We start from the raw sequence: 15,751 nt of genomic DNA, 5'->3' as shown, positions 1-15,751 counted from the left end.
CAATATAGACTTCAGTTCAGTTCAGTTCAGTTCAGTCGCTCAGTCATGTCTGACTCTTTGCGACCCCATGAATCGCAGCACGCCAGGCCTCCCTGTCCATCACCAACTTCCGGAGTTCACTCAGACTCATGTCCATCGAGTCAGTGATGCCATCCAGCCATCTCATCCTCTGTCACCCCCTTCTCCTCCTGCCCCCAATCCCTCCCAGCATCAGAGTCTTTTCCAATGAGTCAACTCTTCGCATGAGGTGGCCAAAGTACTGGAGTTTCAGCTTTAGCATCATTTCCTCCAAAGAAATCCCAGGGCTGATCTCCTTCAGAATGGACTGGTTGGATCTCCTTGCAGTCCAAGGGACTCTCAAGAGTCTTCTCCAACACCACAGTTCAAAAGCATCAATTCTTCAGCACTCAGCCTTCTTCACAGTCCAACTCTCACATCCATACATGACCACAGGAAAAACCATAGCCTTGACTAGATGGACCTTAGTCGGCAAAGTAATATCTCTGCTTTTGAATATGCTATCTAGGTTGGTCATAACTTTTCTTCCAGGGAGTAAGCGTCTTTTAATTTCATGGCTGCAATCACCATCTGCAGGGATTTTGGAGCCCCCCAAAATAAAATCTGACACTGTTTCCACTGTTTCCCAATCTATTTCCCATGAAGTCATGGGACCAGAATCCATGATCTTCGTTTTCTGAATGTTGAGCTTTAAGCCAACTTTTTCACTCTCCTCTTTCACTGTCATCAAGAGGCTTTTTAACCTTCCCTAAAACCTTTGGACAATGTTACTTTCCCTTTGGCATCTTTCAGAGACTGCCAACCACACTGCTTAAGTATTATTTTCTTGCCTCCTCTTTCTATGATAATATACTAATTGCTCTTCAGAAGATTGAAGATCAAGGCACTCCATCATTTACAAAACACTTTCACAACTTTTTTAAAAATTTGATCTTTACAAAAATATCTCAGCTAGTAAGTCAGGCAGGTCTCCTCGTGCACATTTTCACAGATAAAGAGGTTGTAATAAAGTATTCCTACATATGTATACACTTGTATATGAAGATGTCGTTACTGACCACACTTAATCATGGTTTCCCTGGTCCATACTCTACTCCTCTCTTGATCACTCTGAGTAAAGCCATACTTTTATAGAAAGGCTGGTCAAAACCAAACATTATCTCTAACCAGTAAGTCAGCCTTGAGAAACACATTCATAGGACCAAGGAAATCTGATTATCAAGGTAGTATTTTAATTTTCTCAGTGCATTTGTTACTTATTCTGGCTTATTGCTTTAATGGTAATAGTAGCAGGTCACACAGAAATATACATTTATCCTCACTTTCTAATATAATGCACTTATATGTGAATATAATTCTGTTTTTTAGGCACATATTTTTTGTTTCGTTTTCTTGCTGAAATACAGAAAAAAGAAAAGGGCTTTTTTTGATGGTTGTTACTGTTCTTCATCTGTGTCTATTATCTAATTACCTTTAGCAAGATAATAGAATAAAATAGAATAGAATAAAACCTATATATATAATATGCTATAGTGAGTATAGATCCCCTGGAGAAGGAAATGGCAACCCACTCCAGTATTCTTGCCTGGAGAATCCCACGGATGGAGGAGCTTGGTGGGCTACAGTCCACGGGTCGCAAAGAGTCAGACACGACTGAGCGACTTCACTTCACTTATAGTGAGTATATATATATATTATGTATACAGAGCATATATAGAGTGTATGCACGTGTGCTTAGCCGTGTCCAACTCTTCGTGACCCCATGGACTGTAACCTGCCAGGCTCCTCTGTCCATCAGATTTCTCAGGTAAGAATACTAGAGTGGATTGCTCCAGGGGATTTCCTTCTCCAGGGGATCTTCCCAACCCAGGGACTGAACCTGGGTCTCCTGTGTCTCCTACATTGCAGGTGGATTCTTTACTGCAGAACCACTGGGGAAGCCCATAGAGACTATAGAGAGAGAGTGTGTGTGTATATACACACTGTCTATACTATAATGCTAAAGAACGAACAGTTTTTATTCTTTAGCATTCTGAACTGTCCACTTAAATCATTTACAGTGAATCTGAATGTCACTCTTGAGACAGAACTGCTTTCATTGCTCCATACTTGTTCCTTAGCCCTCATTATTTTCTTGAGAGATACTCCTTTGTTCTAGTTCTCTTATCTTTTCTCTCTCCCTGGTGGAACTCTCTGGACCTATGTAGATCTTTTTTGTAGAACAGACTGAATTTCAGGTGTTTACACTCTCACCTGGGAGGACTGGAAATGGGTCAAAGTCGCCTTAGAGTATTTCTCTAACACTTTTTTACATCCCTTATTATTGTCTAATGAGGTGTCTTGTTTAACATTCAACGTTTTAGGAACTCGACGTATACTTCACTTTGAAAATGCACATTGTTCTTCAGTCCTGGTGGCCCACAAGATGAGAAGGGAGCAGTCTTGTTTTTGTGATGCTAGAGGCTCTCCTTTCTGGTCTTTTTCTACCCCTTTCAAATGTCTGCTCCTGGAGGAATGTTGCCCTTTGATTTTCAGATAGGCTCTCCTCTATTCCCTCCTTCCAGCCCTTAGGAGAAGGTTTCACACTTGTCACTTACCTCACAGGGTGTTTTCAGGTGAAGTGAGTTTCTCCTTGTTCTGTGTTTCTCATGGTGCCAACATCTTCTGTGACACCCTCCATGCCTGAGATCACTGTGCCAAACATAGGTCTAGTGTTCTGTGGGAATCCAAGGGGACAGAGATGGGCTTAGTTCCTTCACTCATGGAGCTCACGATCTGCTCATGGAGACAAGTTACAAGCAATGATTAAAGAACTGGCTGATAAAAAAAGATCGTGGTACCTGGACAGCATAGGACAAATTGCATTTCTAAGTTGCTTGAAGGAACTGGTGAGTTTGGAGCTTGGTTTAGAAGAAAGGGTTTCAAATCATCCCTTGTTAGGTCTGGTGCCATCGCATCTGAGGAGAGACTCTCTAGGATGAATCTCCTTTCCATTCTCTGCCATGCATACTCCATGGAGTATGGATATTTATTATGGATCCGTTTGTTCAATTGGTACATAACTAATGCTTTCCATGTGCTCTACTCAGTGCTAAGGTAACTGTAGTGGAGGGAAAAAAAAAACCACACACACACACACAAAACACCTTATCATTATCATAAGGGATTTTGCGTGCTAGTGAGGAAGCTGAAAGTTAAGGCAAGTTGACAGGTACTATTCTAAGGTATGATAAATTCTGTTATATTGATTAACATGGTGATGCTTACCAGAAATCACCCTGAATGCTCTCAATAAGCAATCTCCTTTGCTTTCATTGTTTAATCATAATTTGTAAATCTATGACTCCCATATCTATATCTATAGTCATACCCCTCTTCCAAGTCCCAGTTCTATCTACACAACTGTCTCCTAGATCTGTCCTCTTTGTTAGCCATCAGGTACTTCTAATTCTTCTTGTCTGAAGATTAACTTATTATCCTTTTACCTCTATCGTAAATATGATTCTCCTTTTTATTCCAACCTCAATGAAGGGAATCACAGCTCTACATTCTCCCAGGTCAGAAAGCTGCCTGATTACCTCTTCTTGCTTGATACTGACCAATCAGGCACCTAGTCCTACAGTTTTTAATTCCTTAGTAGGTACTGAATTTTCTACTTTGTTCCACTCCTTGCCACAGCCTTAATTCATCTCTTGGGGATCATAATAAAGGTCTACTAACTGATTTCTCTTCAGTATTGCTCTCTCAAGTGTATGCAGCTCACAAAGGGAAGACTCATATTCCTAAAATACAAATCGGATCATATCACTGGCCGCCTACCCCATTGTCCTCTAAATAAAATCTAACTCCTGAGCATGGTAGGCAAGACCTTCATGATCTGAACTCCTGCAAACCTGTAGAGGAATCACTTACCTGCTCCCATGGGAGCATCTGTTTCCTTATTTGTAAAATGAGGGTGTTGAGTTAGATGATATTTAAACTGTCTGGCAGTGATCTCAGATTCCATCACCCACCAGGGTGCTGGTAATATGGTATTTCTTGACTTATGTGATGGTTCTATGGGTGTGTTTATTTTGATGATACTTCATTGACCTGCACACTTATGAGTTTTTGAATGCATGTCCTACTTCAATAGAAATGTTTATAATAAAAATGCTGTTAAAACAACAAAGGCTGGGTAGTAGGGAGGGTAGGGGAGACTGTTGTCAGCACTTAGTTAAATGTCTTTACTTGAATTTCATGAAATCTGTTCATGAGCAGAGCAGTTGGCTTACCAGGAAACCCAGGCTTTGGGGTGACTTCCTTAAACAGAGCTCCAGCCAGGAATACCTGGTTGAGGAATGCAGGCTAGTGCCCCTCCCTGGACCAGGATTAGTGCTGGATAGGTAGTAATGCTTGGTAGACATAACCCATACACTCCCCTGAGATGTCCCAGTAACTGAGAAAGAGGCTGGCTCGAATTTCTAAGTATTGTCACCAGAATTCTAAGCATTCTCAATCAGAAGATTCAAAATCTGGGATCTTATTACTTTGGAGAGAAAAAAAGTAAAAACTGCTGCAGGCTGAATGATTTGGGCTTGGTCAATTCTTTTCGCTGCTCTGCTCCTTTCTTTTTCACTTGTATAGAGAGAGAGAAAAAAAAAACCTATTTGAGTGCTTTAGGACCCCCAAAGTACATTTTTAACCTGTTTAATTCCTGAAGTGCTTCTCTTTTCTTTCTTTTGAGGGAGTAGGGAAGCTGGTGATTTAAAGTTTATTATTCTCCTCCTCTGGAGAAGGTGACGACAGCCCACCCCAGTACTCTTGCCTGGAAAATCCCATGGATGGAGGAGCCTGGTAGGTTGCAGTCCATGGGGTCGCGAAGAGTTGGACACTACTGACTTTTCACTTTTCACTTTCATGCATTGGAGAAGGAAATGGCAACCCACTCCAGTGTTCTTGCCTGGAAAATCCCAGGGACGGGGAACCTGGTGGGCTGCCATCTATGGGGTCACACAGTCAGACACGACTGAAGCGACTTAGCAGCAGCAGCAGCAGCATTCTCCTCCTCAGCTTCCCAGGTGGCACTAGTGGTAAAGAACCTGCCTGCCAATACTGGAGACATGAGACCTGGATTCAGTCCCTGGTTTGGGAAGATCCCCTGGAAGAGAAGGCATGGCAACCACTCTGTTTTCTTGCCTGGAGAGTCCACGGACAGAGGAGCCTGGCAGGCTACAGTCCATGGAGTCCCAAGGAGTTAGACACAATGAAGTGGCTTAGCATTCATGCACCTATCCTCCTCCTCAGGAGGACAAGGCCGCCACTTTTCTATCCCTTCTCTGCCCCAGGCTCCTCACGGTCAGGCCAAAGGCAAATCAGACACTTCTGCTCCTACCTGAGATAAGTCACTGTCCTTGATGCTGGCTTATTGCTTGGCTTTCTTCTACTTTTTCAGACATATAAATCCAGTCAGGTGTTCCTGGAATCACAAACCCTTGTACAGGTTTATATTGATAGCTACCTCCAGAATTCATCTTGGTGGGGAAATTCCATTTATTTGGGGATGTTAAAGGAGAAAATCTGAGAGACCTCAGTATGTGAATAAAATAGGTAAGTATGTTTCAACAAAAAATGCATATTTATAAATGACATAATTGTAGGCATTCATGTTTTTAAACTGAAGTATTGTTGGAGCTACATTTGTAGCTTCAGGTGTATAGCACAATGATTCAGTTATACATATGTGTATGTACCGGGGTCCAGCTCCAGCAGGATCCAGGGATACCCTCAGGATGAATGGCGTTGGCATCAGGAAAGAGAGAGAAAGAGAGAAAGAAAGAAAAGAGGTTGATATTCCTTGGTTTACAGGAAAGTGAATAAAGCCCCTGCACAGGACTTGCTCTGTTCACGAAGGCCTCAGGTGCCCTCTCTATGTGGCGAAGGTGCAGAGCACCTTCTCGAGAGGGTCTTAGAAACCCGGGCAGGAAAGTGAACTCAGAGACCCTCTGCGCTCCAGGAGATCAACCTGAAAAGGAGAGAGAGAGAGAGAGAGAGAGAGAGAGAGAGAGAGAGAGAGAGAGAGAGAGAAGGAAAGAATGACATGGGGAGACCAAGCTTCAGTGAGCAAGGCCTGCAACTTTATTTTCAAAAGGAGCTTTTTTATACCTTAAGTTGTACACAGAGAACAATGGAAGATGCAGAGTCATGCAGGGTCAGCAGTCCTGACCCTTATTGAGACCAGGCTTTCTTTCTGCATACCTTTCTATATACAAAGGTCTTAGGTGATTTACATCATCTTCTGGCCAAGAGGCCTGTTAACATTTTATGACCCTTTTTTCTGATAAAGTTTAGTCAACCAAAAAGCTTATTTTCTCTAAAGGTGATTTTTCTAAAGTCTGGCGCCATTCTCCGAAAGCACTAGATAAAGTTGCATTCCTATAGGGCAAAGGTGCAGTGGGCTATAACAAAGAAAGAATTTATTAACTCAAGGTTTAATGTTGTTAATACCAAGGCTACTACTTATATTTCTATATATCAACTATACTAATTAATGCACTCCCAGGCACACAATGAAAAACATGAAAACTTAGCAGCAAGCATTGGTTCAACAATGAAATCCTCCACCAGTACTATTCTAATAATTTTTAACTCCTTGAAATTCTCTATATTTTTAGAATGTTTTGTGCTTCCTGTGCCTCTCATGGTTGGGAGGCTGTGAACAATCACATGCATGGTTGTAAGAGTCTGGATAAACCTGTCAGGCAAATTAGAAAGCCATCAGAGGGGTTTAAATTGAAACATTCCAATTATGCCCAGGAGACTTATTAACTAGAGCTCTAAGCTGATTTCCTTTAGAGAAAGGTGGTCGGGGATAGCCCCCGTTAATGTCAGAGGAGTTGGTGAAAGGCATAAAACAGTAAGACAGACAGATTCTGGTTTTGGGGTAGATGCTGAGCAGGTCCAGGGGGTCCCTCGAGTCCTGATCCACCTTGCCCGTCTGGTCTCTTCTGCATGACCTTGTCATGGGTGGCATCTCCCGTGCTGGCTCCCAGCATGTGTGTGTGTGTGTGTGTGTGTGTGTGTGTGTGTGTGTGTGTGTGTGTTTCAGATTCTTTTCTCTTATAGGTTATTACAAAATATTGAGTATAGTTCCCTGTGCTATATAGTAGGTCCTTATTGGTTACCTATGTCACATATGAGGTTGTATCAACATCACTGGTCCAGTCCCTGGTGGCTCAGATGGTAAAGAATCTGCCTGCAATGTGGGAGCCCTGGATTCGATCCCTAGGTTGGGAAGATCCCCTAGGGGAGGGCATGGCAACCCACTCAAATATTCTTCCCTGTGTCCATGGGATCACAAAGAGTCAGACAAGATGGAGAGACTAAGCACACAGCACGCAGTATTCCGTTGTATATATGTATATTGCATCTGCTTTATCCACTCATCTGTCAGTGGACATTTAGGCTTCTTCCGTGACTTGGCTCTTGTGAATAGTGCTGCAATGCACATTGGGGTGCATGCGTCTTTTTGAATTAGAGTTTTCTCTGGATATAGGCCAAGAAGTGGGATTTCAGGATTATATGGTATCAAAATACATACATATTTCAAATATAAACACACACACAAAGCAAAAATTGTTATCCCAATAAGAGAGAAGAAATAGATGAATGGAGCAAAGTTGGACTATACACAGAGTGACTCACCCCTCCATGATGGCTCTAAATCTTTAAAGAAGTTGTTAACCTCATGAAGTTCTTGAGGCCAGTGGATTCTTACAGTACTGAGCCCAGACTGCATCTGGCGTGACTGTGGGGGACCTACTCCAGCACAGATGGAGGCGTGATGGCAGAGAGAAGGGAATACAGAGGATTATCAGGAGAATTTCAGACTTCCATACTGTCAGAGGGCCCCATAGTTTTAACCAAGTGTTAGCCAGCTCTTCCCTGGTGGCTCAGATGGTAAAGTGTCTGCCTACAATGCAGGGGATCCAGCTTCGTTTTCTGGGTTGGGAAGATCCTCTGCAGAAGGAAATGGCAACTCACTCCAGTACACTTGCCTGGAAAATCCCATGGACAGAGGAGTGTGGTAGGCTATAGTCCATGGGGTCGCAAAGAGTCAGACATGACTGAGTGACCTCACTTCACTTCAACCAGCTGTTCCAGAGTAGGTAGGGGCTGGAGGCGGGCCGTTGACGTCTGAGTTTCATACACCATATAGCCCTCTGTCCTTCAAACACATCCTCCTCTTCACATCTCATACCTTTGAACCTTTGCCAGGAATGTCCTCACCCACCCTCTAAGATGCAGATAGCCCCGAGGCACCTTTCTCCATAGCTCTAACTTTCTACCCTCTCCAGACTCTTTCTCCACTCACCCCTGTTACTACCATCTCCTGTTTCCATTGTGTTTGCACACATTCTCCTATTCTGGCTCTATCAGGTCTGCAGGTTTCCACTTCTCTTTCCATCACCTCCACTAGGTTCTGAGCTGTGGCATGTATTTCGATGTGTGTCTGATTTTAAGTGGATGTGTTCAGAGCCATTTCCATTCGTGCCTCACAAAGAACTTCATTACTCAGTCCATAAGCATTTACTGAGCACTCAGAGGTTAAAGCATCTGCCTGAAATGCAGGAGACCCGGGTTCAATCCCTGGGTTGGGAAGATCCCCTGGAGAAGGAAATGGCAACCCAGTATTCTCGCCTGGAGAATCCCATGGACTGAGGAGCCTGGTGGGCTACAGTCCATGGGGTCACAAAGAGTCAGACATGACTGAGCGACTTCACTTCACTTCACTTCATGGATGACAAGGCTTCCCTGGTGGCTCAGATGGTAAAGCATCTGGCTGCAATGCAGAAGACCTGGGTTCAATCCCTGGGTCAGGAAGATCCCCTGGAGAAGGAAATGGCAACCCACTCCAATATTCTTGCCCGGAGAATCCCTTGGATGGAAGAGCCTGGTGGGCTACAGTCCATGGGGTCACAAAGAGTCAGACATGACTGAGTGACTTCACTTTCACTTTCATGGATGATGTATAAGACAATGTACCAATAACAATGGATCAGACATAAGACTTGCCCTCAGGTCTCAGACCTGATAGAGAAAAAAGCAGGGCATCCATTCATCCATCTGAGAACTCATTCATCCCATGCCAAGTGCTGTCTCTAAAGAGGAGGGTAGCACAATCTCTGCTCCAGACTTGTTCACAGCCCAGGAGTGAAGACAGGAGAGTAAATGGTGATTACAGAGCAGCATGACAAACACTACAGAAGTTAAGAATGCCAGCATCATTGTAACCTGGACTAGGTGAATGGTGGAGTGTTTATGGAAATGAGCAAAGTTAATTTCAAGGAATCTAATGTTTCCAAGTTCTCTAATCAATATCCTTATCCTAATCAATTTTTCCATATATTATTTTTGAGGAAATATCTTTAAGAATTAATATTTTGTGTGAGAAGCTCTGAAAACCTCTAAATTTGTTCCTTCTAAAATGCAAGAATAAGTTTTGAGGCTATCTCTGGCCCTGGCACAGATTGAGTGTCCAATGTGCCACTGTGGGTGTCGCTAGTATTTCCTGTCACTGTGCATACCTGCTTTCATTAGAGGAAGTCAGAGGCCAAACACCCCAGATTCTCCACAATGGGTGCCCAAATTCATGACTGCCTTCCCAATCCTTCTTTGACCTCACATTTGAATCACAGGGAACTAATGCGCTCAGCTAAAGAGGGGGTAGGGGAAACCATATGGAACATTTGTAGGCTTAGATCTGGAATCTTCTGGGCACTGGAGAAAAATGAAATCTTGTAGAGTGAATGCACTGGAAGGAATAATTTAGTCCAACAACTTTCAGACTTCAATATATTTTCTCCTGAAATGAAAGCTTCAGAAGAAATCCAGAAACAGATAAACAAAATTTGTTTTGATTGAAATCGGTTAGTCATTTTCAAGAGTGCACATTTGCCAATCATAAAGTCTGGCTCCCCATTTTGTAGATGAAGAAACTGCCATGCAGAGAAGGGGAAGAAATCGCCCAGGGCCTTGTGGCTCAGCTGGTAAAGAATCCCCCTGCAACGCAGGAGACCTGGGTTCGATCTCTGGGTTGGGAAGATCCCCTGGAGAAGGGAAAGGCTACTCACTACAGTATTGTGGCTGGAGAATTCCATGGACTGTGTAGTCCATGGGGTGGCAAAGAGTCAGATGCAACTGAACGACTTTCACTATCACTAACCAGTGAGGGAGTGGGGAGCCATGTTTCTTTATCCTGGTCCTGTATTCTCCTCTCCCCACCCTCCACTGAGTAAAATCTCCAGTAACAGACCACAGAGCCCTGCCTGGCAGAGGAGGAGCTGGGAGGCAAGAGACCCTCCATCAAGTCCACTTTTCCCCAGGACGCAGAGCAGCCCCACTGGCATGTTACCACTAATGTACAAAATGCGAAATTGTGAAGGACTCTTTGACAATCTTCTTATCTCAACTGGCACAGGGGAGGGTTTGTTGGAGAGTTTTGAGGTTGTTGTGTATCCAATGCACATCCCTTGGCTGTTCACAGAGACTCAGGAAAGGCTGCACACATAAATTCACATAAATTACGAAATGTCAGAATTAAAAGCAGATTTTTATTTTGGGGTTGTGCCTTGAGAATGTTAACCCCTTTGTGTGGATAGAAATGTCACCATCAGTAAAACACAGTTGATATCTTTGAATGCAACCCAAGCCACAGGAACTCAAGTGTGGACTTCCTCCCCAGCCCAGAACCACCTCACCTGCATGTGGGAAGCAGCTCTTATTAATAAACCATAGACTTTTCTAAGCTGCTGGTTAGTCCACAAGTACTCCTCGAGATACTATATTTTTAATCTTGTGGTGGCCACAACTTCATTCTTTATTGTCTTTAATTTTCAAAAAATTGACTAAACTGAGGGTTCAGGAGACACAAAATCCATTGGGGCCTCAGTTTCCTTATTTACAAAATGTGGAGGTTAGAATAGATTGGTGCTCTCTAACGATGTGATCTATCTTTCCAAGGGTCCAGAGGGATGGTCTTGGGAACACTCAAGTAGCTATTCATATTTCAAAAGCTTTGTGGAAATCACAATAAAATAGTTTTGCATTAGGGATGCATAGGGTTAAAAAATAAATTAAAAAATAAATAAATCCCATAGAGACTTAATAGAGATCTTAGGAGACAGACAGTAAAGGGAGCAAGGGAGCGGCTGGTTGTACAGGTTCTCCAGAGTGGCAGAGAGAGCAGGAAGCCAGGAAGGAATTCTGAAAACTAGATGGACAAAGAGCAAAAGTCGTGCTGAGGAAATGGAGGGTACATGACCTTAGGAAGTGGTTCACCATGAAACACTCCTGAGTTTTACCAGGATCTGTATAATGTCAGTCCTGCTGTCTTGATCAGAAATATGAAATATGATACTTTTTGGACTTCCCAGGCACCAGTGATTAAGAATCTGCCTGCCAATGCAGGGGACATGGGTTCAATCCCTTGCCCAGGAAGATTCCATATGCCATGGGGCAACTAAGCCTGTGAGACACAACTGTTGAGCCCGCATGCCTTAGACCCCATGTTTGGCAACAAGAGAAACCACAGCAATAAGACACCCACACCCTGCAACTAGAGAGTAACCTGCATGCAGAGCAAACAGAGAAAGCCTGAGTATGGCAATGAAGACCCAGAGCAGTCAAATAAATAAATAAAACCAAAAAAAAAAATGGTGCTTTCTGTTACATACAAACTGTTCTTTATTAAACTCTTGTGAGAGGGGAAAAATCTGTACACTCCCCCTTTCTTCACCTCTGGCTGGCTTTGTGGCCCCTCAGTGTAAGCAGTGACTCCTTTCAAGCTGATTATAAGTTCTTAGGATGGTTATTCATCTACTTCTTTGGGAAACCTATATTTATTAGAGGGTGATTAATTCTGGATCTCCCTTTGATTTTAAGAAAGCAAAAATAATTACTTTAAGATTGTACAGTTTGTCTATAGGACAGAAATCTTTCAGTGGATAGTGGAACAGAATCTTCCAGAATAAGTATTACAGAGCCAGGTTCATTTCGTATGACACGAAGCGAGTAAAAATGCTGATGTACTGAGGTTTGCAGCAAAGAGAGGGTTTATTCACAAGGCAACCAAGCCAGACTCAGTTCTGCCTCTCCAAGTCAAGGGGCTCTGAGCATTTATGTGATGAAGAATAAAGAAGTGGGGTGGTTGGAGATGTGGGGAGTATGAGAAGCGTGGGGAAAGGAGACTGGAAAAAGGTGCAGCAATCGGCATTCTTTGCACATGCAGCTGGGCTACTGACTCAGGGTAAAGACTGCCTGCAACACAGGAAGTACGGCAGGCTCAGGCTCCATCCCTCAGCTGGGAAGATCCCCTGGAGAAAGGAATGGCCATCCATTCCAGTGTTCTGGCCTGGAGAATCCCATGGACAGAGGAGCCTGGTGGGCTACAGTCCACGGGGTCTCAGAGAGTCAGACACAACTGAGTGACTGATCACACACACACACACACACACACACACACACACACACACACACACCTAGACTAGATTAGGTACAACTAGACTACAGGCATGCTCACGGTGGAGGCACTTAGCCTAAATCTGAGGGTGGAGTCTTGGCCATCTGGCATCAAAATGTCCCCAAGTGGATGGACACTTGCACATGCCCAGTTGGAGGGTCAGTGGTCCTAGCCAGTCCCATCCAGTTCAACTTGAACTGGAAAAAACTGACTCTAAGTTCCTAGAAAACATCTCAGCAAACCACTTTTCACATAGGCTACAGGCTGTTCAGAGGACATGCAAATCTTAAACAACCTTGATTAGTGAAGCCAGGGCAAATGGATTTGCCACTGATTACCCACAGTCTCATAAGGAGATTGGAAAGTGCTAGAATGTGGGGATGTTTCTAGCTTTGACAGTCCAGTATGGAGCCCAGAATGAACTATTAAGCAGCAAATCTGAGTAGTAGGATATAGAGTCAAGTCAGGTCCACATTATGACTTCTGTGGGCCTAAAACTTTTCCTTCTTGAATGTCTCTACCATAATAATATCACTATTAAAACACATTTCTATAACTATACATAGTTCAGCATCTTATGACTTGCATAATCTAGTTTGTTTTTTAGCCAAAATGCAATGGATTTGGGGTGGCCTACAAATTTCATTGTTTCCTCTGATACAAGAAAAAATGAAAACAATTTTTTGACCATGAAATTTAATTTTTCTCTTCTGATTTTTGTTGTTGTTCAGTTGCTCAGTCATGTCTGACTTTTTGTGACCCAGTGGACTTCAGTACCCCAGGCTTCCTTGTCCTTCACCATCTCCTGGAGTTTGCTCAAACTCATGTCCATCGAGTTGGTGATGCCATGCAACCATCTCATCCTCTGTCGTCCCCTTCTCCTCCTGCCCTCAGTCTTTCCCGGCAAGAGGGTCTCTTCCAATGAGTTGGCTCTTCACATCAGGTGGCCAAAGTATTGGGGTACTTCAGCTTTAGCATCAGTTCTTCCAATGAATATTCAGGGTTGATTTCCTTGAGGATTGACTGGTTTGATCTCCTTGCTGTCCAAGGAACTCTTAAGAGTCTTCTCCCACACCACAGTTCAAAAGCATTAATTCTTCAGCTCTCAGCCTTCTTTATGGTCCGATGGTCACAAATGTAAATGACTATTGGAAAAACGGTAAGTTTGACCATACGTACCTCTGTCAGCAAAGTGATGTCTCTGCTTATGATTTTAAAATACATTAAAACATTTCCTGAGCCCCTACAAGTTTTGTGGACCCAAGCACTGTGCCCCTATGCATATGGATAGGTTAGTCTGATGCCAGGCAAAGGAGAAAGCTTCACCTTGCAGGGCTAGTTGTGGGCTGCTGATGGGGAAAAGCTGGGAGAAGCCTGATTTGTGGGAGTTGTTTCTCCCATCTCAGAGCAAAACAAGCCTGACTGGCTGTAGACAGCTGGCAAAAGCATTTTCAGTTTATCAGTTTGTAAGTATGATAACTGCTTCTCTTTAAAATGTTACAATGGGTAGCAATGGACTAGAGTCCTGGAGTCTGATTTCATGTTTTGAATCTATTTAGCTGTATGACCCTGGGCAAGTCTTTTACATCAGTGTTCCAAACCTTGCAAAATGAAGGAACTGGACTAGGCAACAATTCTCTAGCTATCACTTATGCTCTATATGCTTCTGAAATATTCTTAGAAAAAGTCTCAGATACAATAGCAGGTACTGAAGGAGGCAGGCATATGTAGACCAGGACCCAGAAATAAGTTATTTACTGCAATATGATATTAAATTTAGCTCTGAAATTTCTGGCAGCTGAGAAATAATATACAATTCTTGTTGTCTGACCAAAGGGAGGGTGGCACTTCTTTATGTATTTATTTGACATTGCTGGGGGAGGTCCTCCAGAGGGCATGGTGACTAGCTGGCCAGTAAGTGAACTGAGCAATGGACCCTCCACCACATCTTTGCAATGTTCCATGTACCTTTCACCCACCATCCCCAAAGTGGGAGCCCTTGTCCAGAGGTAGCCTTGAGAGAGCAATGTGGTGTTGAGACCATCTGGACTGAAGATGTGGCTGGACCAGTTAAGGCCTCTCTATAAGCTTTTAAGTTTCCAGCAGGTAGGTGTGGAGATTCATGTACCTTGTGGCCACCCAAGACAAGACTTGGTAAGTTCTCTTGCTTATGAATTCTGCCACTGGTCAATTTGGAGTGGTCTGCTTCTCTCTTTGGTCTCTTCTTGCCCTTTCTGTACAGGAGCCAGTTTCAGATTTCACCCAGGAAGCTCCTGACTTTGTGAACCAACAGATTTATTCATATATTTTATTACAAAAGGAGTGCTAACATGATTTAATTTTTTTAAAGCAGAAATTCACTTATTATCCCTCTACCTCGATACATACAAATATTTTCCCTCTAGTCTTTACCAACATAAAAACAATTCAATCATTTCCACAGAAAATCTCTTTGCTTTTCTTGTCCCAAGTGATACATCCTTTACTCCGTGCCGCTGTAGTGCTTGTACAAATTATTTTAAGGGCTGTTATTTTCAGGATCTGCTCAGTGTCATTTAGGTAGCTAGGAAATTCCTTGACCATTGGGTGTTTAGTGGGTTTCCAATTTTTCATTACTGCCTAGAACATGCAATTAGTATTGTAGGGCTTTACTTCCTTTCTTTCTTTCTTTATTTCTTTTTTTTTTTTTTTTAGTCACTCAGTCATGTCTGACTCTTTGCAACCCCATGAACTGCAGCATGCCAGGCCTTCCTGTCCATCACCAACTCCCGGAGTCCACCCGAACCCATGTCCATTGAGTTGGTGATGTGTCATTATATTGTAGACATGCGTTCCGGGAAACAAACTCACTCAGAAGGACAATGCAGATAGTGGAGTGCAGTTTATTATACCGGCGGGCCCAAGGCAGAGTCTTGGCCTTAGCCTAGGACCCTGACCAGTTTTTGTGAAAAACTTATATACTCTAAGGGTACGTGCTCAAACCCACCTCCCCAAATTCTCTGAAACTAGTCTGAACAACGGAGAAGGCAATGGCACCTCACTCCAGTACTCTTGCCTGGAAAATCCCATGGATGGAGGAGCCTGGAATGCTGCATTCCATGGTGTCGTGAAGAGTCGGACATGACTGAGCGACTTCACTTTCACTTTTCACTTTCATACATTGGAGAAGGAAATGGCAACTCACTCCAGTGTTCTTGCCTGGAGAGTCCCAGAGACAGGGGGGCCTGGTGGGCT

General features: G+C 43.4%; 1 protein-coding gene across 5 annotated transcripts in view; it reads left to right on the top strand.

Moving 5' to 3' along the window:
* Nucleotides 1-15,751, top strand: part of TPRG1 (tumor protein p63 regulated 1) — a 164,634-nt gene that overhangs the window by 14,465 nt on the left and 134,418 nt on the right. For 2 of the 5 annotated variants that reach the window (XM_042233274.2, XM_042233265.2), the window contains exons 2-3: nucleotides 4,745-4,854; nucleotides 5,453-5,607. The exons of 2 other annotated variants lie outside the window; for them this stretch is intronic. The gene's annotated coding sequence lies outside the window, so the exon portion shown is untranslated. The remainder of the gene's footprint in view (nucleotides 1-4,744; nucleotides 4,855-5,452; nucleotides 5,608-15,751) is intronic. One more of the 5 variants, XM_042233267.2, reaches the window with a different exon arrangement.

Source organism: Ovis aries, chromosome 1 (genome assembly GCF_016772045.2).
Source record: "Ovis aries strain OAR_USU_Benz2616 breed Rambouillet chromosome 1, ARS-UI_Ramb_v3.0, whole genome shotgun sequence".
Taxonomy (NCBI): Eukaryota; Metazoa; Chordata; class Mammalia; order Artiodactyla; family Bovidae; genus Ovis; species Ovis aries.
Note: the sequence above shows the minus strand (reverse complement) of the source record. Positions and strands in the feature narration are given on the sequence as shown.